Raw genomic sequence first — 25,486 nt, forward strand, 5'->3', positions numbered from 1 at the left:
TTTACCCTGTTTTAAAAATATTTTAAATTGAAAAATGATTTATTACTCGTTAGTATTTCAAAAATAATTAAACTTATAATTATATATAACATATTTTCACAAATTTTCGGTAAAATAGTCATTTTAGACTTGATAGTCAAAAGTCTTCTCATCATTTAAATTTGTTGAATTTTATTCTGAAAACAACAAACATTGGACCAAAATTGTTATCGTCAGTGCGATCAAAATTGGTATCACTCGAGCGACCAAAATAACTTATTATGCTCGTCGTGCGACCGAAATAAATTATTATGGTACCGTGCGACCAAAATAAATTATTATCGCTTATTATCGCCTTGCTCAAAATTTTTCTCGCTCATGCGATCAAAATTGTTATTATGGCACCGTGCGATCAAAATTGTTATTATGGCACAGTGCGCGATCAGAATCTTATCTCTCTGCGATCAAAAAATAAATTATTGTTGTCCTATACCATCAGAACTTTTATTGTCCCGTACGATCATAATTATTATCGTTCCGATAAAAATTGTTATCGTCATGTGCGATCAGAAATGTTTTAGAAATATGATGTACATTTCAAAAATAATTCTTTAATTGATTCGTTACAAAATTTAGGAGTTTTTATGAAAATATTTACATATAATATTTAATTTTAACACTTATTAAATATAAAAAATTACATAATCTCATTTTTTTTTATTTTAGCATAGAAAATTAATTATTTTTTAAGAAAATTTCATATTCTATCACCAAAGCTTATTCTCTCCCTTATGCCATTCCACAATTGCCTTTCACAAGTCTTGTACCAAAATAAATTATTATTGCTTCGTACGATCAAAATAAATTATTATCGCTCCGTGCGATCAAAATAAATTATTATTGCTTCGTGCGATCAAAATAAATTATTATCACTCCTTGCGATCAAAATATTTTTTTCTTCTGTATTTTAGGAACTTTGAAGTAAGCTGGCATTATCGGGATACGATCCATGTGGAGTTATTCACGTGTAAAGTATTTCAATAATAAGGATGTGCAGAGGGCTATTCATGCCAATATGAGTAGTCATACTTATCCTTACACCTTTGCAGGTACTTATTCTCATATATATATATATATATATATATATATATATATATATATATATATATATCACTACTATTTAACTAATTAAATTAACTAATCCAGTAATAATAATATTTGTGTGATGAAGCACTGTAATTAAAAAATGGAATGATCCAAGAAACACAGTTTTGCCAGTGATTCAAAAGCTCTTAGGAGCCTGTTTGGATGTATAGGTATATTTACTTACATAATTAAAGTATAGTACTTTAAAAAGTTTGAGAAAATTTTGTTTTAAATGTATTTTAATTATAATATTTGTGCTTGCAGTGGAGACACTGAAAATTCCACCGTTATCAACAAGATACGGCTTACAAGAGATAAAATTGAATGTAAGGAAAGAGTGGAGAGCTCGGTTTGAAGGAAGACAAGTAGGAGGGTGGGTGGAGGAGTACGAAGGTGGTCTTACTTTTGCCACCATTAGAGGTGCTGGCCACCAAGTTCCTATTTTTGCACCACAAGCTCTTTCTATCTTTTCTTATTTCCTCTCTTCTCAATTCCTTCCATCTTCTCCCTTCTAATTTACCCCGTCTATAGGTAAAATTTATTATTTTTCTTAAACAATATTTATATTTATTTGGTATGGTTTTAAGGAAAAATATATGAGTTTCTTATATAATATAGTAATTGAACTTTTGTGAACATTTATGTTTAAGAAATATTTTAAATTGAACAATGATTTATTACTCGTTAGTATTTTAAAAATAATTAAAACTTATAATTATATATAACATATTTTTTACAAATTTTCGGTAAAATAGTCATTTTAGACTTGATAGTCAAACGTCATGATCATCATTTAAATTTGTTGAATTTTATTCTGAAAACAACAAACATTGGACCAGAATTGTTATCGCCAGTGCGATCAAAATTGCTATCGCTAGAGCGACCAAAATAAATTATTATGGTCGTCGTGCGACCAAAATAAATTATTATGGTCCCGTGCGACCAAAATAAATTATTATTGTTCCATACGACCAAAATAAATTATTATTGTCTCGTGCGATTAAAATAAATTATTATCGTTCAGTGCGATCAGAATCAATTATTAAGGCCTTACTCAAAATTATTATCGCTCGTGCGATTATTATGGCACCGTGCGATCAAAATCGTTATTATTGTCGTCCTGTACAATTAGACATTTATTGTCCCGATCATAATTATTATCGTTCTGATCAAAATTGTTATCGTCATGTGCGATCAGAAATATTTTAGAAATATTATGTACATTTCAAAAATATTTCTTTAATTAATTCGTTAGAAAATTTAAAATTTCTTATGAAAATATTTACATATAATATTTAATTTTAACACTTATTAAATATAAAAAAATTACATAATTTCATTTTTTTTATTTTAGCATAGAAAATTAATTATTTTTTTTAAGAGAATTTCATATTCTTTCTCCAAAGCTTATTCTCTCCATTAGTCCCTTCCATACAATTTCCACACAATTGCCTTTCACAAGTGTTCTCCCTGACCTTTTTTCACAATTCCTGTACCAAAATTAATTATTATCTATGTGCAATCAAAATAAATTATTATCGCTTTGTGCGATCAAATAAATTATTATCACTCCGTGCGATCAAAATAAATTATTATCACTTCGTGTGATCAAAATAAATTATTATCGCCTTACTTAAAATTATAAATATCTTTAAATTTTTTTAATAAGAAAGACCAACAATTTTATTATACAATCATATGATAAAAATAGTCATTTTAGACTCAATAGTCAAAAACCTTGATTATCATTTAAATAGGTTGAAAAACAACGAACATTGTGGATCACCATTGTTGCAACAATGTCTGGCACGACCATTTGCTTTAGATAAATGATCCTGCAGGTGGTTCAATTGGTTTGCTGCATAATAGAAGGGTTATCAGTCTATGTTTGCAAATTAATTCTGATTTCTGCTGCATAATTTGCGGATGTTATGGCTTGGTATGCTTGCTGCCATATACATATCAATTATGCGAAGCTGATTTTTGGATTTTTTGGATGCTGATCTATGTAGTTCTAGCTATATGTTTTTTCCTGCTCTAGGTTGTTTTGCAGATGGGGTGAAGGTTATGATGGTGCTCATGGAATTATGTATTTTTTTGGATTTGTTTCTTGTATATGGGTTGGAATACTCCTGAAGTATCTCTTTTAATTCAATTTATTCATTGCTGATAAAAAAAAAAACCATTGTTATTGCCTGTGTGATTAAAATTGTTATCTTTCGGGCGCGACCAAAATAAATTATTATCGTCCCATATGACCAAAATAAATTATTATGGTCTCGTGCGAAATAATATTTTGTCACGAAAGGGTGGAAGAGGAAGACAAGTAGGAGGTTGGGTGGAGGAGTATGAAGGTGGTCTTACTTTTGTCACCATTAGAGGTTCTGCCACCAAGTTCCTATTTTTGCACCACAACAAGCTCTTTCTATCTTTTCCCATTTCCTCCCTTCTCAATCCCTTCCATCTTCTCCCTTCTAATTTACCCCATGTAAACTTTATCATTTTAATTAGACAATATTTATATTTATATGGTATGGTTTTAAGGAAAAATATATGAGTTTCTTATATAATATAGTAATTGAACTTTTGTGAACATTTATGTTTAAGAAATATTTTAAATTGAAAAAATGATTTATTACTCGTTAGTATTTCAAAAATAATTAAAACTTATAATCATGGTTATCAAATTCGCGAGTCAACTCGTTGACTTGTTAAGTCGGTAAACTCGTTTTTTGGGTAAACTCGGTGGACTCGGCGCAGACTCGGTGAAATCGCAGTGGACTCGCGACTCTGGTCCGAGTTGGCGACTCCAACTGGTTTTTTTTAAGCCCAAAACGGTGTCGTTTGTGTTTGCGTATGAACTGCGTCTTCTTCGTATTCTTCTGCGGAGTGCGGTGGTAGATTGAGCGGAGCGTTCAGTGGTTGCGAGTTGCAGGTGGTCGCGTCGCGGGTTGCGGGTGGTGGCGTCGCAGTGGTCTTAGGTTGCTGCTTATCATTTAAGGTTAGAGAGGGGTGGTGTGAAATTAGGGTAGGGAAGGGATTAAGGTTGTGTGTTTTTTTATTGGGCTGCTGTAGAATGAAGTCTGTTTTTTTAATTGGGCTTGCTGCCCATTTGTTTTTTTTGGACAAAAATTGGATTTGGAGGAGCAATATATTTTTTAAAGAATGTGTGGGAGGGAGCGGAGCGTTCACTAAACACTCTGAACTTCACTTCCTTCCTCTCTTCTTGCTTTCTTCGCAGCTCACAGATCACACATATCTCCGCTCGCATTTCCTCACACATTTGTAGAACCAAACTTGCTTCATCCCGCAATTCCTTCTTCAGCAACAGTAGATTTGCGGATCCAAACATAGCCTAAATCCTCTGTTCTTCAGCAAGGTACTTAATTCCCTTTCTTCTATGCTCGAATTGAAATGGAAAAATGTTTAACATACACCTTATTTTTGGGTGAAGGAAGAGGGAGAAACTGTGTGTACATTTGTTTTCGAAAGGCAGAAAATGAGGAAGAGGAACGGCAGAGAGCTGTAACAAATTTTAATTTGGTTTGTGTGGTAAAGTCTGAGTAACATTCCTATTTTGGTTGCTTGAAATGTATAATGTTTCTCTAAGCTCTAGGAGTTTCACAGTCTTCTTGGTTATAATAAAATAGAGAGAATAAGTGTGCTTCGTGGATTAGTTGAATTATTATGGTAGTAGTGGAAACAAAAATCTTGCATGCCAAGATGTTGGATTGATATGGCTATGACTGCGTAAGTAAAGCCTTGTTTAGAATGAGAGAGAGAACTCTTTACAGGGAAGTTTACGTAGAAATTATGTCAATCTATTTTTATCAAGCTTTAGACTATCGAGTCTAAAATGACTACTTTTATCTTATAATTGTATAATGAAATTGTTGGTCTTTCTTATTAAAATGTAAAAATATTTACAATTTTGAGTAAGGCGATAATAATTTATTTTGATCGCACATAGTGATAATAATTTATTTTAATCGCACAAAACGATAATAATTTATTTTGATCGAAGCGATAATAATTTATTTTGATCTCACGAGATAATGATAATTTACCCATTGGAATTGGTTTTGATTTTATAAGATTTTACCTTTTTTCACGTAAGATTTCTCATGTAATTAAATATATTATTATGAGACTTGAGCGGTTTATAACTTTCACTCAAATTGATCCAAAAATAGATAATGTATTAAAAAAATGGTATTTAGGAAATGCATTGGTGGAAAAAATTTAGAAGGTTTGAGTAGCAAAATATATTACTGGTGTAAGATGTATCTATTTTTAATTGCAGTTCGAGAATGGGCCTGACCTATGAGCTCTACTAGTTTTGGTTCAACTTTTCAATTATGTCAATAGCATAATTTTGGCAGAGTGACACTATATGATATAGTGTCACTAAAAATAATATAAAAATATTTATAATTTTAAGTAAGGCGATAATAATTTATTTTGATTGTATAGAGAGATAATAATTTATTTTGATCGATGGAACGATAATAATTTATTTTAATCGCACAGAGCGATATTAATTTATTATGGTCGCACGAAATAATAATAATTTATTTTGATCATATGAAAAAATAATAATTTATTTTAATCGCACAGGACGATAATAATTTATTTTGATAAATTTGAAACAGAGTTATTATTACTTTGCCTAACTAGGAGAAAAGAAATATAATCCCATGAGGGTCATGGGAAGAAAATTATGCTCATTCAAAACAATAATAAATTATTAAAAAATAAATATTTACACTATAATTATTTATTTGCTTTAAATTCTAAATTAATTTCAAAATAATAACAGGTTTGATAGAATATGCATAGAATATGCAGTGCACCACTGCTGGAATGTTTTGATCGCACAAAACGATAATAATTTATTTTGATCACACAGAGCGATAATAATTTATAACAATAGCTAAAAATGGTTCTAGTGGAGTCAGAAACAGAAACAGCAACCGAAACGTAGAAAAAGAGCAGAGTCGGAAGGAGATGAAGCCATAAGTGGAGGATGAAAGAGTTTATGAAAAGTTAGGGTTTTAAGACTGAGCAAATGTTTTGGGATAAGGAATATGAGAAGTCATATTTTTTAATTGTTGAAACGTAGTCAACAAGAAGAAACATTACACTGTACCCGTCAATACTTTCTGCAAAAACTTTTTTATTTTTCACAATTTGGGCTGGGCAACTGCATGCACATTTATTTACTGCACACCTCTTCTTTCGGCAACTACATGTGCATTCACATATTACCAATTAATATATCTCTTTTACATATTAACACACTACAAAATGTCATTTCAAAAGTTAATCTCTAAAATAAATTTTAAAAAACTAAGAAAATAATTTTATAATTATTAATTACTAAAAATATAATATTTAATTATGTTATAAAGTATTACTAATTCTAGAAAATATTTTATAAATAATATCTAATTTAATCCATTATAATGGTTAATTATTTTATATTTAAAAATGAGTAGATATTTAATACAAAAAATTATCATAAGTTCTCATTTTAATTATTCATATATTTGAAAGTAATTAAAAGTATTAAAGGTAAAATATATAGCATGCGTTAGGGTTTTGTGTGGCCTAAAAAGAGTAGTAGCATGCAAAAATTAGGGTTTTGTGTGGGGTGAAAAAGGTAGAATGATGCAAAATTTGAAAAGATGCTTTTCTGGCACAATATAGAACTATGAAAAAGATTTTGCCATTTTCTTACAACTAAACACACACATGCACTACCATCATCAAGACCACCAAGAGGTGACTATCTTTTTGGCCATCTGCTTCTACTAGTGTCATGTTTTGTTTTGTAACATTTATGATATTAAAATATAGAAATATTATTATTATTATTATTATTATTATTATTATTATTATTATTATTATTATTAGAGAGAGTTTACATTTATATTATTTTATTTGATGTAAAAAATAAAAGCGATCAACGCATAATTCTTACTTACTCTATGTTATTGTAAAAGTATGGAGTTAAAGATATAATTATTTTTAAAAATAAAAGTAAAAATAAAAAGGACAAACATGAATTGTAGTACGGACATAAAATCTAAGACTGTAAATAGTAATTATTGGGTTAGCTGAATGGTCCAGGTATTCTAGTGATAGTGGTGTACATATTGAAACAAGTGTGGAAAATAGCATAAATGCTGGGCCAGCCTAATGTACCCAGGCTTTTTTCCAATTTTGTGCGGATATAAAGTCGTAAGATTAGCAAATAGAAAAGGCAGTTTCTTCCTGCACCCCTATATTTAGGCGGGATCCAGGTTAGGGGTTAGATTTAACTTGACTTAATGCTACAACAACAAGTATAGTAAAAAAATAATACGAAAAGAAAAGGGGGTACGAAATCACCCTACACTTTTCTTCCTACACCCCACGATGTTATGCAAAGATCAAATTGTCCCTATTATTTTTTTAAAACCTTAAAATGCACTTGAACTGTATTTATTTTTCTGCATTCTGGATTATGGAATCCGAAATTTTTTGAATTGCCACTTCCGATAAAATTTTGGATCCACCAATCCATAATTTAAAATACACATTTCACATTAAAAAATCCATCATTCAAAAAAAACATTATGAATCCACCAATCCATACAGAAATATGCATTCTGGATTTAAAAATCCATAACTAAAAAAAAAAGCGTTCTGAATCCACCAATCCGTAACAGAATTAGGCTTCTAGATTCAGCAATCTGGAAATCAATAATTCATGCAAAATTTGTTTCTGGAACACTCCATCATCCGAAAAAAAAAGGATTCAGTTCTGAATTGATGGATCCGTAGCACACTCCCAGATCCCGATTTTCAGTAATCACAGTGTCCTTTTTCAAATAAAAGGTCAAGGTCAGTTTCGGAATTTAAAAAATTGTGGGGGTGCAGGAAGAAAAATGTAGGGATGCAGGAAGATAATTATATTAACAAAATTAACGTAGTAGCAATTATATTAAAATTGTATAAAAGTGTGAAAACAAACCTAGCGATATTGAGTGGCAATGTAGTTAAAGCGATGTTGAGTGGCGATTAGTTAAAGTCTTCGTGATTTTAAGCAGTAATCAACCTTAAACTATTATTTTAATAATAATTATTTTCTAAATATGATATTTGTTATAAGGGATTGCCTTTGTTGCTTAATTATTTTTTTTTTCCATGGTGGTAATCTAGTTTATTTTGTTTTTATTTTCATTGGTTGTCATGCCACTTTAGTGTTACAAATTTTATTTAAGTAATTGGGTAAATAGTTTATGTAAATGTTTATTTAAAATTTCCCATATTTGTTTATTTTATTTGAGCATTATTTTAATTAATTTTTTATTTTTATTTTTAGAAGATGTTTCAGAAATTGTTTTCGAAAATTTTGAAAAAATTATAATATCTAATATTCACCTTCTTAATCCCAACATGCCTTTAAGAGAGGAGTATTTTCGTCTCCATAAAATGAAATTTGCGGTTGCTATTTCTATAGTTTATATATATATAAATTAAAATTGACTATGATTTGAAATAAATATGATTATAAAAAAGTAGTGTAAGAAAAATAAGATTCAGAAGAAAAAAATAATTTTTTTGAACATTTAAAAAAAAATATTGAGTAGAAGGTGATGCATAAAACTATTCAAGCAATTATTATTTTTAATAAATCACAATAAGGTAGCAATCACATGGATATCTAAATTTAGAGCCAATTTTATTTTATTTTTCACCGAAAAGAGGTTTGTGATGGTACATATAAAGGAATAGGTGAGAAGTAGCAGAAATATGTGACTAAACTTTTTAAAAAATAAAAAATTGTGGGTGTATAAATAGAAATAAAAGAAAAACTGGGTCAATCGAATAGGTCCCGACTTTTCGAAAAGGGGTGGCAGATATGAAAAATTGCAGTGCAAATAGAAATATGATGGACCAGCTGAAGCAAGCCTGTGAAACCCTAACTTTTACTTTATAAAGAACTAAAATCCTTATCTTTACCGTAAATGAAGAACCATAAATTTTCTCTAACATTTTAAAAAACCAGATTACATTAGAGGAAATTTCTATATATAATGTAATTGTAAAATTTTGATTGATAGTTGAGTTTTATTTTTATCTTTTTAATTTAATTGTTAAAGTTTATTGTTAGGTAAATTTTACTTGTTAGTAATAAGAGTATTCTATAATCATCAAAATTGGAAAGGGATGGTGAAGAAATAAACAAATATCTGTCATTGGACATGCATGCACCTTCATTTCTCTTTCTTTGGTGAAATTTTGACAGAAAGAAGAAAAAGCTTGTTTGATGATTTTGCGTCTCTTTTATATAGACCACACACTAACTATCTACTTTAAGTAAAATAAAAGTGGAATAATTAGAATAAGATAAGGTTGATGTTTCATAAATTATAGTAAATATAGTCTTGCACTATTATTTCAGTTTCATTTACAGTTCTTAATTGAATATAATCGGTCGAGACTAAAAAAATAAAGAATGTCAATCTTACTTATTTTTGCACCATATATATTTAACATAATATGACCTGTCAATCTTACTTATTTTTGTTAATAATAATGGATGATGGATAACTATAAAAAAATGTAAAGAATTTTTTTCCCCAGTTTTTTTAATATATTATTAAATAGTTTTGTATTTGTTTGACCAATATGTAAAATTTAATAACTTTCAGCCATATAATGTGGACGATTTAGCCGATTCATGACAGACCGTACTCAAACTTTAGCATCTACTAAAGATTATAAGGATAACTATTATTAACCCCATAAATTATTATTGGCATAACATATTTACTTCATATAAACATGTTGTAAGTGAGACATCTGTTATATTATAGAAGAAAAGCTAAAAGTTATAATAATCACATAATAAGTGAATAACATATTTTATCGTGATGATATGCTGTCTTAGTCTTGTACTAAGAAGAAAAGATAAAGTAAGTACAAAATTATAGTGTATTCTCGTAGATGACATTATAAATTATAATGTAGAAATGATTATACACCTTGTCTTGTTAAAATTATTTTGTAAAATTAATTTAAATTTACAATATATTTCGTAATACTTAATAAATGTAAATAAATAATATTAAATTAATTTTGTGAAATTGAGTTACGTATTTTTTTTTCAGTTGCTGATATATATATTTTTTAAGAAAAAATTATTGTTTTAGGTGGTTCATTATTGTCATTTTCTTTAAAGTAAAATATTAACAACTGAAAAAAAACCTATCTAATTCTATGCTTGACTACATTCTAACATAAAAAAATACAAAATTAATTAATTTTATTTTTGGCTACATTGTAACGGAGAACAAATAAAATTAACTAATTTTATGTTTTACTATATTGTAACAAAAAAACTAATTTTATGCTTGACATGTCACAAAGAACAAATTTAACATTTAAAACTAAACATTCATACAGTTTCAATGTAGTATAGCATAGGTTCAGATGTTTTGGCTGAAATTATATTCTTTTTTTTTTCTTTTCATGAGTAAACATGGGACTCTTCCATAGTATAATAACATGTTTTGGAGTCCATTTTCTGATTCAACACGAAGCAGTCACAACACACTCATCAAAGCAGTTTCTCATCTATTGTTTAGAAAATATGTAAATAAGAAAAAATTGTTAAAAAAAATATCATTTAAAAACTTTAAAATATAAATATTTAAGTAATATTTAAAAATATAAAAAAATATTTTATTAATGATTTCAAAATTGTGAACAAAAGTGCTTGAAATTTGAGATACTAAGAAATATAACATTTTAATGATTGTTAGGTTAGGTATGATGTTCGAAGAAAGTGTGATAATATAGAATAATGATTATGAAAAGAAAAGTCAAATAGAGTAGATAGAAATTTATTCTTCCAACTACATCCATTTCGATACAGTCTTACATGTGACTCTTGTCATTCTTTTTCTTTTTCTTTTATTTTTCCAACTACATCAATGTTGATACAATCTTACATGTCACTCTCTGTTATTCTTTTTCTGTGTCTCTCATTTTTATTTATTTGTTGCTATGTTCGTCATATAACATCTATTATCCATGTTGTTGTGTAGCATATAATATAAAAGTCTAATATAATATCTTAATTCAAGTATTAAAAATGAGGATACATGGAATGGTGAATTAGAGTTTGAGAGTGTTGTATATAATAATACTATTCATTATAAAAGTAAAAAGTAAATGTACTCTTGTCCTTTCTTTTTCTTTGTCACTCGCTTATCTTATTCAATTTCTACTACTCTATTACGTGCATTTTTTTTTCATTGTCACTCCCCACTCTCTATCATTATTCTCTCTTATCACACTTCCTTCCAACATCATACCTAACCTAACAATCATTTGAATTTTGTATTTCTCACAACCATCTCAAATTCCAACGACTTTCGTTCACAATTTTCAAATCATTAATAAAATAATTTTTTATTCAGTTTTTATATTTTTAAATATTACTTAAATATTTATATTTTAAATTTTATAAATGTTATTTTTTTAATAATTTTTTCTTATTTACATATTTTTCTAAATAATTATAAATTTAAAAGTTAGGCAAAACTATTATGAAAATAAAAGGGGTTAACTTTTTTTATTATTGATACGAGCACATTATAGAAAGCACAAGAAATAAAGCAGAAGAGATAATAACAATGTGTTTTATATTAGGTGAATGTCAATAACCAAATATTTGGGTTTGTGAAGTTTCAAGGTGTGGTGTGGTGAATGCATACCAATTTGAGTTGAGAAGAAGTTATGGTACGGGTGAACATACCTAAATATAGTAGAAATGACATTTCAAAGGTGGAGTGGAACGTTAAAGATAATTGAGGTGGATGAAGCAACGCTAAAAATAAATGAATAAATGAATTGGAGTATGCAAGGGTTCTTATATTAAATTGCCACTAACAAGGAGGCTAGATGAGTCAACAACATGAGAGTATATATTTTTTTTTTGTATTAATATTTGTCTATAGTTTTTAAATCATTAATAAAATAACTTTTTATAATTTTAAATATTTATATTTTAAAATAATATATATTATTTATTAGTAAATATTTTAATTTATATTAAAAAATTGTTTGACATGTAAAAAAATTAAAAAAAAAACAATTTTAATACTTTTCTTATAAATTGGGATAATAGATTAAAACAAAGTTAACTGAAATTAATAGGGAGAATAAATATACTTAACGCTTTATAATTTTGACTAGAAATTAATAGGGAGAATAAAGATACACTTCTTTTATGTGATAAATTCCTTTTTGCGATACAGTCACTCTTACACAGAAGATATATTATAATTAAAACAGTTTTTATTTGTATAACGTTGTATAACTAGTATTTCATCTTTATTTGTTTCTTCTATCTTGATTCCATTTTGAAAAAAAAATATATCGGATTAAAAAATAAATATAATTTTTTTGGAAGTTTTACTTCTTTCAACTTTAAATTTTACTTTTTTTATAGTTTGAAGTTTTAAAAAAAAATATTTAGATAGAGGAAATAAAATTTACATTTACAATTTTTAATTTTAAGATGACAAGTATAAACCATTTGTATTTCTATCTTTTTTGGTATTTCCAATTGCCAACAATATATCAACATTCTCATCACACCTATTAAAGTTCATCTAGCGGTTTACCTTTAAATAATTGATGTAGGGTCATAAATTCAAAATTATTTATTATTATTGGCACACCAGTTCAATTCTAATTTTCATTCATTTAATTAATTTAAAGTTAATTATGTAACTATCATTTGTCTTTTTACTAGATCAATTTTTTTTCTTTAAAATTTATTTAAAACACTTGCATAGGTTTAGTTCATTATAAAACTCAGAAGTTATTTTTAAAATATTTCCACCGGAGATTTAATAATAATACTTATTAAATATTAAAAAAATTATATAATCTTAAATTTCTATTTTAGGAGATTACATTAATATTTTATAAAATTATTTAAATTTAAAATGTATTTCTTAATACTTAATAAATGTAATTAAATAATATTAAATTAATTTTAATATTTGTACTTTCCATTTTTGTTTATTTTGTATTCTTAGACAACAATTTATATTTTCTTGATCTCACATAATAATATCTCTCTGCTTTCATTTTTGTGTCCACCATTTTTTTTTATTGTCTTTTTTCATAGTGATAGTTATTCTTTCTATTAGTGATAATCAAAGAAGAAAAAATATATGAAAATAGAAAATGGGAATCTTTGCTTTAATGTTGGGTGGTACATAAATATTAGATGTTATATATCATATGTGTTGCCCCATGTCATGTGTTTGGACATGCATGCACCTTCTTTGGACATGCATGCACCTTCTTAGTTAAAACCTTCTTTTCTCTTCCTTTAAGGAAGAAGCTTTTGCTTGTTCTCTTTTCAAGCTTCGCTCTTTCTTTTTTTCTCATTCATAATTCATATGTGCATTGTCTCTTATTGTGGTTGCCTCTTCTTTTTTCTTCATGTTTATCAAGATTATTTTTTTTTCTTTCAATTTTTCTAATGGTTTTAGTAAGTAGCAGCAATTGAAAACATTAGCAGACGGTGAAGAATAACAAAATAGAGAAAACATTTAAAATACAATACCTAGTGAATATGATATTACAATCCTAAATCATGCGCCATATAAATTTTATATCTACATTTAAACGACTGGGCTTCTCCACTACACTTATAATAAAGACCTGTTTTCCTTTTCTCTTACACTAGTTTGATTTGAGAATAAATGAAGATGCGTGAGGATGAAAAAGAAAAGAAATAATTTTAAAAATATACTATTTTTCATATATGTTTAAACTCAATTTTATATCTCTTTCCTCATTCTTTATTTCTCATTTTTTTTTTCATTTTTCTAATCTTCATCTCATCTTGAAACAGCTATCATTTTCCTTCCAATGACGATCGCCTTCTGGATTCAATTTGTTTCTGTGCTCATAAGCATCATTGTAACTATTATAGTGGGAGTTATGGGAATAAAATATTCTCATTAATAACCCGCAAATGATAGGGTGAAAAAGTTGTCGAAACAACCATCGGATAATTTCAATCATTACTCCGACTATATTATTATAATAATATCAAAATTAATGTATAAAGTTATTTCATTTTTAAATTATATAATTAATTTAAATTCTATAAAAAATTTGATATAACAAAAAAAGGAAAAAAAAAGTTATGAAGTATATAAATCTAGTTACCATAAACTCTTTTCACAAATTTTCTAGGATGTTTTTGTTTTCTTAACTTGGATCATATATCAAATAGTTTCATTTATATTTAGTTATTTGACATATATATATTTAGTAAAATGTCAACTCTTTATTCTAGTTGTTTGTATTTTTATCATTTATAAAATTAATTATTTTTAACTTTTGAACAGTGTTAAAAAATATTATTTTATTGTTATTTACTTAAAATTTGTGAAAATATGTTATTTATAATTATAAGCTTTAAATATTTTTGAAATATTAACAAGGAATAAATTATTTTTTAATTTAAAATATTTCTTTAACATAATTTGTTTACAAAAGTTTAATTACTATCTTATATAAAAAAATCATATATATTTTTATAAATAAATAAAAAATATATGTAACAATTTTATATGTAGATTTTGGCTAATATATATTTTTCATTAAAATATGTGCTCTTATATTATTTTTTTTTTCTTAAATTAATACGTGTTAGTCATCTTTTATCTCTCAAATCATAGTGAGTTTTAATTTATATACAAAAAGTTATATCTTTAATTAATTTTATAAGAATAAAATTAAATAAATGATTAAATATTCTTTTATGAGAATTAAATATTGTCTAATATATCATTTTAATTTTAATTTATATCATATTAATATTGTTTAATTAAAATTATATTTACATATAGATGGAGTGAATTATAAATATGGAAGAGTTTAATTCATTACACTTGCATGGTATGAGAGAATGTGCCTAACAATATGTTTCCTTGAGATTGTTAATTCCATCGCTAAGACACGATGAAACATAAATATGGAATATATCAATATCTTTAAAAATTTGGTCACACTCTAACTACAATCTTTTGTTTGTTTTTTTCTCTTAAAATCACAATTATCCCTTATTTCATTGTATATTTCATTTGAGATAATGCAATGACTCAAAGCATAATCAAATATGTCCTTTATATCCGTGTTATCATTAATAACAACATTTCCCATCTAAAAATTCATTGTTAATCACTATAAGTATAATATTAAAATTTATACAAAAATATTAATATTAATCACTATAACTATAATTTTTGTATGTATTAATTTTAATATTATAGTGATTAACAATAAATTTTCATATGGAAATTGCTGTTATTAATGATAACACAAATATAAAGGCATATTTGATTATGCATTAAGTCATGGCATCATCTCAAATGAAATATACAATGAAATAATGGAAAATTGTGATTTTAAGAGAAAAAAACAAACAAAAGATGGTAGTTGGAGTGTGACCAAGTTTTTAAAAGCCTAATCTGATATTGATATATTCAATATCTATGCTCATTTTGTCTTAACCACTGAATTAACAATATGAAGGAAACATATTGTTGGGCCCGTTCTCTCATATCATGTAAGTATAATCAACTAAACTCTCTCATATCTCTAATTGACTCCATTTATATGTAAATATCATTTTAATTAGGCATTATTAATATGATATGAATTTAAAATAAAATGATATATTAGACAATATTTAATTCTCATAAAAGAATATCTACTCATTTATTTAATTTTATTGTTATAAAAATAATTAAAGATATAATTTTTTGAATATAAATTAAAACTTACTATGATTTGAGATAAAAATGACTAACACATATTAGTTTAACGGAAAAAAATTTAATATAAGAACACGTAAATCAACGAAAAATATATATATTAACCAAAATCTATATATAAATTTCTTACATGTATTTCTTATTTGTTCCATAAAAATATATATAAGTTTCTTATATAATATAATATAGTAATTGAACTTTTGTAAACAGTTATGTTAAAACAATTTTTAAATTAAAAAGTGATTTATTACTCGTTAATATTTTAAAAAAATTAAAATTTATAATTATAAATAACATATTTTCACAAATTTAAGGTAAATAATAAAAAAAAATTGTAACATTTGTTAAAAATGTTAGATCAAAAGTTAACAATAATTAATTTTATAAATGATAAAATTACAAACAATTAGAGTAAAGAATAGCCATTTTATGGTACTAAATATATGTCAAATAATTTTGATGAATTAAATATAAATGAATAATTGATATCTGATAGGTTAAGAAAACAAAAAATACTAAAAAAATGTGAAAGAATTTATGGTTATTAGAATTATATACTTCATAACTTTTTTTTTATATCACAGCTTTTATAGGATTTAAATTAATTATATAAATTAAAAATAAAATATCTTTTTACATTAATTTTGATATTATTGTAATAAATTTACAAAATGTGAAACATAATTTAAAAATATCCTTATTTATAAATACTTTTTATATCAGTTATTTGTTATTGAACTATAACTAAATTTATAAATTATAAATTATAATTCACTTTCTAAAATTTTCTTGAAAAAAAAAACAGATTTTAAATGATTGTTTACTTTATTATAAACATATAATATATTTTCTATTGATATTATTGATGAATTTAAATTAATGATATGATTGCAATATTTCATCTTAGGTAAATAAGATCCAAAATTGATGAAGGTGTCAGAAATTACTATATTTATCTTAGTTAAAGCCACACTCGGCCTAAACTATTTCCAATGTAAACCAATATACCCAAGCAAAATGGAAAAATGGAGGATGACCCAAAGTTTAAAATGAGGCAAATTGCAAACCATGTTACTTAACCAGTATAGACAAAAAAAATATATCAATACAATCCTTTAAACGTCAATCATTCAAATTTTAATATTAATTTTATTTAACTGCCGATGTTCTTTTAATGTTCTTTTTTAAAACTAATCTTTATCATAATTTATTTAATTTTGTATGTAGTAAATGCTAAAATAATAATAAATTAAGTATTACTATAAAGATGTATTATCCCATTAAGCATTTTCAGTTTCAAAAAAACAGTAGAAAAATGTTTTATCTTGTTCTTCTCTTAATTTAATATAGTCAGAATAATGAATGAAAATAACCGGTGGTTGTCCCGGCAAGTTTTTCATCCTATCATTTGCGAGTTGTTGATGAAAATATTTTATTTCCGTAACTTTCACTATAATAGTTATAATAGTTATAATAATGCTTATGAGCATAGAAAAAAATAGAATCCAGAAGGCGAGGATAGTGATAGCGGTTTCGAAATAAGATGAAGATTAGAAAAATGAAAAAAAATGAGAAATAAAGAATGAGAAAAGAGATAGAAAAATAGTTTAAACATATATGAAAAATAGTATATTTTTTAAAATTATTTTTTTCTTTTTCAACCTTACGCATCTTCATTTATTCTCCAAATCAAAACAAGTGTAAGAGAAAAGGAAAATAGGTGTTTGTTATAAGTGTAGTGGAGAAGCCCAATCGTTTAAATGTAGATATGAAATCTATATCGTGCATGATTTAGGACTGTAATATCATATTCACTAAGTATTGTAACCATCTTCTAATGTTTTCGATTGTTTCTGCTCACTAAAACCAACAAAAAAAACTTGAAAGAGAAAAAAAAAAACTAATCTAGATAAACAAGAACCAGAAAAGAAGAGGTAACCACAGGAAGAGACACAGGCAATGCAAATATGAATGAAAAAAAAAGAAAGAAGCTAAGCTTGAATAGAGAAAAAGCAAAAGTTTGTTTCTTAAAGGAATAGAAATGATAAGAATAATAAAAAAGACCTTGTGCCAACAACAATGAATATAAAAACCGCAACAATGGAGGCAAAGCTGAAAATGAGAGCTTGTGAGTGAGGAATGGGGATAGAGCTGGTAAGTGAGGAATTAGGCTCTTTAAATAAAAAGGAGATAATGTCATGCAATACAGTGACATGCTTTTTTGGTTGTCCCAAAACCTAACTCACCCCTTTATTTGAAGAAGGTCTTAATTAAGAAGGTTCATGCATGTCCAAACACATGACATGGGACGACACATAATATATAACATCTGATATTTTTTAGATTCTTGTTCCAATATTTTTTGTTATCTACTATTTGTTGTCCTTTCCCTTTTTGTGTTTTTTCACAAGTCTATATAAATAGGCTTTTTCTTTTTTAGTATTTCGGTGAATAAAAAAGTCACTTTTCATTGAATGTATTATTCTCTCTTCTTCTTTTGTGTACCCAACATTAAAACAAAGATTCTTATTTTCCATTTTCATATATTTTTCCTTCGGTTATCAGAATAGAAAGAATAATTATTACTATAAAAAAGAACAATAAAAAGAATGTTGGACACAAAAATGAAAGCAGAGGGAGATATTTAAGTTCAAGAAAAACTAAATTGTTGTCTAAGAAAACAAAACAAACATTTAGTACAAACATGAAAATTAATTTAATATTATTTAATTACATTATTAATTATTAAAAAATATATTTTAAATTTAAATTAATTTTACAAAATATTAATGTAATTTGCTAAAATAAAAATTTAAGATTTTCTTTTTAATATTTAGTAAGTATTATTATTAAATCTCAAGTGTAAATATTTTAAAAATAACTTCTTAATTTTATAATGAACTAAACCTATGTCAATGTTTCAAATAAACTCTAAAGAAAAGAAATTGACGTAGTAAAAAGACAAATGATAGTCACATAACTCTAAATTAGTTGAATGAAAATTAGAATTGAACTAGAAGGTGTCTCAATAATAATAAATAAGTTTGAATTTATAACCTACATCAATTATTTAAAACTAAACCACTAATCAACTTTAATACATCTTTCATTTTATTATATAAATAAAGTTTTGAAAAGCAATAAAATAAAAATAGAAATAATAAAGATAGTGTGATAAAAGACTAGAGATGAAAATAAAAAATTAGAATAATAAATAATAAAGTTATGTATGAAAATGAGAATGGAAAGCTCACATGTATATTACATACAAAATATATTAAAGATGCATGTAGGTTTAATTGATAAATATTGAAATAATACAGTAGAATTATGGATGTTTTTATTTTTTTTATCAGATTTGTAACTTTAATATGAATAAACAATAGCTTTATAAAAAAGATATTTGATTACCTAACAATACCAAAAAAATTTAACACATATATATAACTGTTTAATAAGACAATAAAATTAAGAATTAAATTTGTCAATATTCTTTTAAGTCCACAACCAAAATAAATTTGAAACGTATGAATATTATACTTTTAAGTGTTAAATTTGTCCTTTCAGTAACATATCAAACATAATATTAGTTTTTTTTTGTTACAACGTATAGTGAATCATAAAATTAATTAGTTTTATTTTTTCTCCATTACAACACAGTTAAATATAAAATTAGTTAATTTTGTTTTTTCTCTTAGTATGTAGTCAAGCACAAAATTAGGTAGTTTTTTTGTTTTGTTTTTTCCTTTACTAATATTTTATTTTAAGAAAAAACATTATTACTTTATTGCTAGGTGGTATTCTCTTTATCTTTATGTTTGTAAAATGAAGAAAAACATGACAAAAGTTGAAACATTAGTCTTAGTTCCACCCTTATCATGTTTTTCCCATTTTAAAAATAAAATATGAGCATTAAAAAATAAAGATAATGACAACAATGAATCGCCTAAAGCAATAATGCTTTTTCTTAGAAAAAAAATATATTAGTAACTGAAAAAGAAAAAAAAAAAGACAGAAAAAAGTTCATTTGCTTAGAAAGATCTTTGGGAGACTAATAATGCAATATGAAAAGATAAAAATAAGGTTTGTTACCGTAACTGATTCAATACCAATAATGCAATATGAAAGAGATAAAAATAAAGTTTGTTACCGTAATTGGTTCAATACCAATAATGGCATGCAAATTTTGTTGAACTTGAACTTCAATTTTTGCCTTACTTGCATGGGATCCATGGAAACACCAATCTGAATAGAAGTGACAAAGAAATGGAAATACATAAACAAGGTGTAGACATAACCATACATAACACTTCAATATCTCTCTGAAATAACTTTATTATGCACCTCTTTATGCTAATTTCAATTATATATAAACTTGTAATACATTTTAATTACGTTCCATTTCAAATATGTAATCATGGCATTTATTAAAATAACAATAATTATAATATAATAATAATAATAATAATAATAATAGTTTCTACTCTATAAATAATATGTTTTATTGTCTATAGAATAATATTGTAAAATTAATAACAATAGTTTTTAAGCTAACTAAGTATATTAACGTGAAAACAAGTTAAATAGCCAGTTCTTAGGCAAATAATATATCCTTCAAACTTTCAACTTTACTAGTTTTGTAAAATAATAACATGTCAATATTTTTTTTTTCTACTACTTATACGTAATATAAAAAATCATTATCAGGAGAGTTACAATGACTGTAACACTATTAACATCAATAGTTTCAACGAAAACACACCAAAAAAAAAAAAACACTAAATGATTAAAAATGTTAATTTAGTGTCTCATTATAAATGAACATTAAAACGTTACTATATTAAAGTTACATTACAAAGTAACGCTACTAGCATCATTTAATATGACACAAATCTAACACACACAAAAATTAGTGTCGATTAAATCGATATAAAACAAAGTAATTTTTTTCTTCTATTTCTCTTCCTAGTGTCCATCTATATTGAATAACTAATATATAATTTTAATAAATATTTTATCATATTCATACGTTTCAAATTTATTTATTATTTAACATATTAAATATTTTATATTTTTAATAAATTTAAAATAAAATTAATTAATTTATGTTCTTCAGTATTTTAAAGAAGATTGAAACTATAATTTTTATTTTCAGTTAAGTATCTTTATAAAGGGTTAAGTATTTTTATTCTCCCTATTAATTTCAGTTAAATTTATTTTCATCTCCTATTCTAATTTATAAGAAAAATATTAAATAGATATTTGTTAAAATTTTTACATGTCAAACAATTTTTTAATATAAATTAAAATATTTACTAATAAATGATATATATTATTTATTCGGTATTCCTATCACTTGATTCTTTAGTGTTAGGTAATATACTTTATATTGAAAATAATTTTTAGTGTTAAATTAATTATTTTTATATTTTTTATTAATATTTTTATAATATAATTATAATTATTATTAATATAAGTATCAATTTTATGTTTGGTAATGGTAGCAAAGATTCATTCGTAGGTTTGATTTCTAAATTAAAAATAAAAATAAAAATTATAGTTTCAATCTTTAAATACTGAAGAACATAATTTAATTAATTTTATTTTAAATTTATTAAAATTATAAAATATTTAATATGTTAAATACTAAATAAATTTGAAACGTATGAATATTATAGTTTTAAGTGTTAAATTTGTCATTTCAGTAACATATCAAATATAAAATTAGTTTTTTTTTTGTTACAATGTAGTGAAACATAAAATTAGTTAGTTTTATTTTTTTCTCCATTACAATGCAATCAAATATAAAATTAGTTAATTTTGTTTTTTCTCTAGTCAAACACAAAATTAGGTAGTTTTGTTTTTTCCTTCACTAATATTTTATTTTAAGAAAAAACATTATTACTTTATTGCTAGGTGGTATTATATTTATCTTTCCATGTCCGCTTTATGTTTATAAAATGAAGAAAAACATGACAAAAGGTATAACACTGTCACTAAAACATTAGTCCTAAAACAAAATATGAGCATTAAAAAACAAAGATAATGACAACAATGAATCCCCTAAAGCAATAATGTTTTTTCTTAAAAAATATATATATATTAGCAACTGAAAAAGAAAAAGAAAAAAAACTACCTAACTTGACGTTTATGCTATACTACATTGTAATGGACAAAAATCAAAACTACCTAATTTTATGGGATAAAAAACAAAATTACCCAAAATCTATCACTTAAAAATTATAATATTCATACAGTTTCAATTTATTTATTTATTATTTAACATATTAAATATCTTATAGTTTTAATAAATTTTAAATAAAATTAACTAAATTAAACTTTAGTATTTAAGGATTGAAACTATAATTTTTTATTTTATTTTAAATTTAGAAATTTAACACTTAAAATTATATTATTATATTATAATATTTATACGATTTTAAATTTATTTATTATTTAACATATAATATGTTTAGTAATAATATTCCTATTAAGATTCATTCTAGTTTTGATTTATAAATTTAAAACAAAAATAAAAATTATAGTTTCAATCTTTAAATACTAAAAAACATAAATTAAGAAATTAAAAAGTAAAACAAATTCTCTAAGAGCAAACTAATAATTTCCTTAAAATAAAAAAATAATTTAAGTTAGGAATTATTTTGTACCTTCTAAATAATGCAATATAGTTTCCTGAGGGCATGATTTACAGCTTCATCATTCTATGCTTGGCGAGACAATCTGGAATTCACAACATTACATTATAAGTTAACAATTTATAACTTTGTCAGTCATAATAAAACAAAAAGAAATTATGATGTTAATTTTTATATTGTCAATCATAATAAAACAAAATACTCATGCATTAAACTTCTTCCAGAAGTATTGAGATGCTTCGGAATGATGGAAAAATAGCAAATCAATATATATATTAGTAAAACTAACAGAATTCATAACAGATTAAAAAATAATGAGATATAAAACAAGAAACAAAAGAGAACATACCTGATGATCCACTAAACCGAGAAGACCCACATATGGTGGAACAACAAGATCTTTTTAAGAGAACACATCATCTGCAACATGGATAGTTGAAGATCTTAACCCAAAAAATATTTTACCCAAATCAAAAGCCAGTAAGTTCTTCGCCAGGTTTATCTTCTGCAAATTTACCTTATTAGCCCCAAACAGTACCGATGCATCTCCTTCCAGCATGTTCTGAGACAAGTCCACGATCGCCAGTTCCAACTTAGCCAGCGTCGCCGGAATATTGCCGGTGAGACGGTTGCGGGAGAGTGTCAGCACCGTGAAATGCTTCGGAAGGAGCCGAAGGACCCCGGGAAGTCGATGGGTTGGGACATATATGAGGGAAGAGAGATAGAGAGAAAATATCTTCCAGAACAACACAAGATTGAAAGTTTAAATCATTCTCCTTGAATCACGGGTAGAATCACGGGTAGAGGTCATATGGTCCTACAAGCATGAATTGTAGTGTTGAATTCTATGCCTCACCTCTCAAATCTCAATCAATGTGCTCTGAGTCATCAATCACGTTGTTGCTTTATGCCAAGTCTTGGACGTAAATAGCAATGTCCTTGCATGGAAGGAGTATATAAAGAGAAGTAAGAAAGAAGGAATAGCTTTAATGTCAATATCTCAAGTATGTCAATGAGAATGACAAAGGTGGTACAGTAATTAATATATTCGCATACATGCATGAATATAGGAGCAAGTAAAATTCATAAGCTAAGCTAAGGTTAAGCTGATGACTCACTCTTTTTGAAGAAATGAAACTGTAATCATTTGTCACTGTATATATGCAACTCATCAAATTGAATAACCCATTCAGAATCACAATAGTTGAGTATAATAGCTTTTCCTTTAGTGTAAAGCATCTAAAGTTAATATTAGCATTTTCTAGTCAAAGGTACCAGCTAGAAAAAGTCTGCATCTCTATACCTTTTATAAAATTTTCCATGCCTAGTTTTGAACTTGAAGCTAAATTTTTACATTTATAGTATTTCAGAGCCCTGAAGTGTACATGGTGGTGTGAAAATGACTCAATGATCGAGAACATGCAAAAGTACCGAAACTGTGGGATTTATCTTGTACAAGATCATAAATTAAATTAATTGTTGAAGGACCACAGAGACATATATACACGTATACGCACTGTCAGGGGTCACATATATACTTAGCTGTTATCACTAGCACTTTTACTATTACGTAGTTGTATGTAACTATCTATATCAATGATGCTACGTATGTAATTAAGTCTCCATACGCTTAATTCGCATTTACAAATTTAAAATTATTACAAACAGAGATACTATACATACACAGATTTACTACAGAAAGATGAGGCCAAAAATAATAAAAGCATATGATTAATGAGGTAAGAAAATGCAGTTGATTAAGCATTAAGGAAGTGAGATGAGATTATGGAAAATAGAAGGAGAAATAATTAACGTTATGTGGATGGCAGAGCAACCTTTTGCCATTTGTACTTTATTTACGATATGATTTTTAGGCTGACACTGATGCCTACTATAACTGGTGAGGAGCAGTGAGCAACATATGCAGACAGTAAGATGTAGTGCGTCCACATGCACTTCACCATTAACATCATGGACCAGTTCCTTTTGACTATGAATGTGCTATCTAATTATGATTTATTAGTGTCTCCACTGAATGAACAAAGCTAACTCAACTCACCCATATGATGGATACAGAACAGCAGGTGCTGGCGGCAGCGACGGCGGCGGTCCCGCTCCCGGAACACTCTGTGCTGTTCCTCCTCATACCCCTAAATATAGATGCAGCTATTCATCTATAAATAATAATTACCCACCCCTCATTCCACTTAAGTCCATGCCATCATACCTCTATGTGCCTCTCACCATCACATAAACTACCATTCATTTTTATCATTATAATTCTTATTATTATTACTATTTCTAGATTTCCTGCTTTTTCTTTTTAAAATTAAAATTAAAATTATAGTTTCAATCTTTAAATACTAGATAGCATAATTTAATTAATTTTAGTTTAAATTTATTATAACTATAAAATATTTACTATCTTAAATAATAAATAAATTTGAAACTGTATAAATATTATATATAAATATTATAATTTATATATTCTTCATAATCACATAACTCCTACATTAGTTGAGCTCAATTCCTAGAACAATCCACTACAGATTTCAATTTTTTCATCACAAAAAAAACTCCCCTGCTTCTGTCCATAAACATTACATTCCCAATTGAAATACCACCTACACCCCACCTTTTCCATTGGTTTGCATGGCAGCACTATATTACTGACCAATTATTTTTGTTATCTATTGTTTGTTCTGCTTTCTGTTTTTGTGTTTTTTTTACAAGTCTATATAAATAGGCTAGTATTTCCGTGAATAATTTTTTTTCCCGTTCTTCTTTTATGTGAAACAGAAACTTGGCCACCAGTGTACGTAGTCATAATATGTACACAGT

General features: G+C 26.0%; 2 long non-coding RNA genes across 4 annotated transcripts; one reads left to right on the forward strand and one right to left on the reverse strand.

Annotated features, from left to right (window-relative positions):
* Positions 1-4,074: 4,074 nt before the first annotated feature.
* Positions 4,075-4,860, forward strand: LOC137826765 (uncharacterized). Its single transcript, XR_011083583.2, has 2 exons — positions 4,075-4,504; positions 4,580-4,860. It is a non-coding gene; the product is annotated as an uncharacterized LOC137826765 (long non-coding RNA).
* A 2,771-nt stretch (positions 4,861-7,631) lies between these two features.
* LOC137822239 (uncharacterized) lies at positions 7,632-24,192 on the reverse strand. 3 transcript variants are annotated; one of them, XR_016517727.1, is made up of 5 exons: positions 23,163-24,190; positions 22,995-23,065; positions 22,658-22,730; positions 20,140-20,234; positions 7,632-7,991 (listed from the first exon to the last, which is right to left on the reverse strand). It is a non-coding gene; the product is annotated as an uncharacterized LOC137822239 (long non-coding RNA). The 3 variants fall into 3 exon arrangements; XR_016517728.1 differs by lacking the exon at positions 7,632-7,991 and having other exon boundaries at positions 17,994-20,234; positions 23,163-23,381; positions 23,502-24,192; XR_016517726.1 differs by lacking the exon at positions 7,632-7,991 and having other exon boundaries at positions 17,994-20,234; positions 23,163-23,581.
* Positions 24,193-25,486: the final 1,294 nt, after the last annotated feature.

This window comes from Phaseolus vulgaris, chromosome 11 (genome assembly GCF_051622355.1).
Source record: "Phaseolus vulgaris cultivar YP4 chromosome 11, ASM5162235v1, whole genome shotgun sequence".
NCBI lineage: Eukaryota > Viridiplantae > Streptophyta > Magnoliopsida > Fabales > Fabaceae > Phaseolus > Phaseolus vulgaris.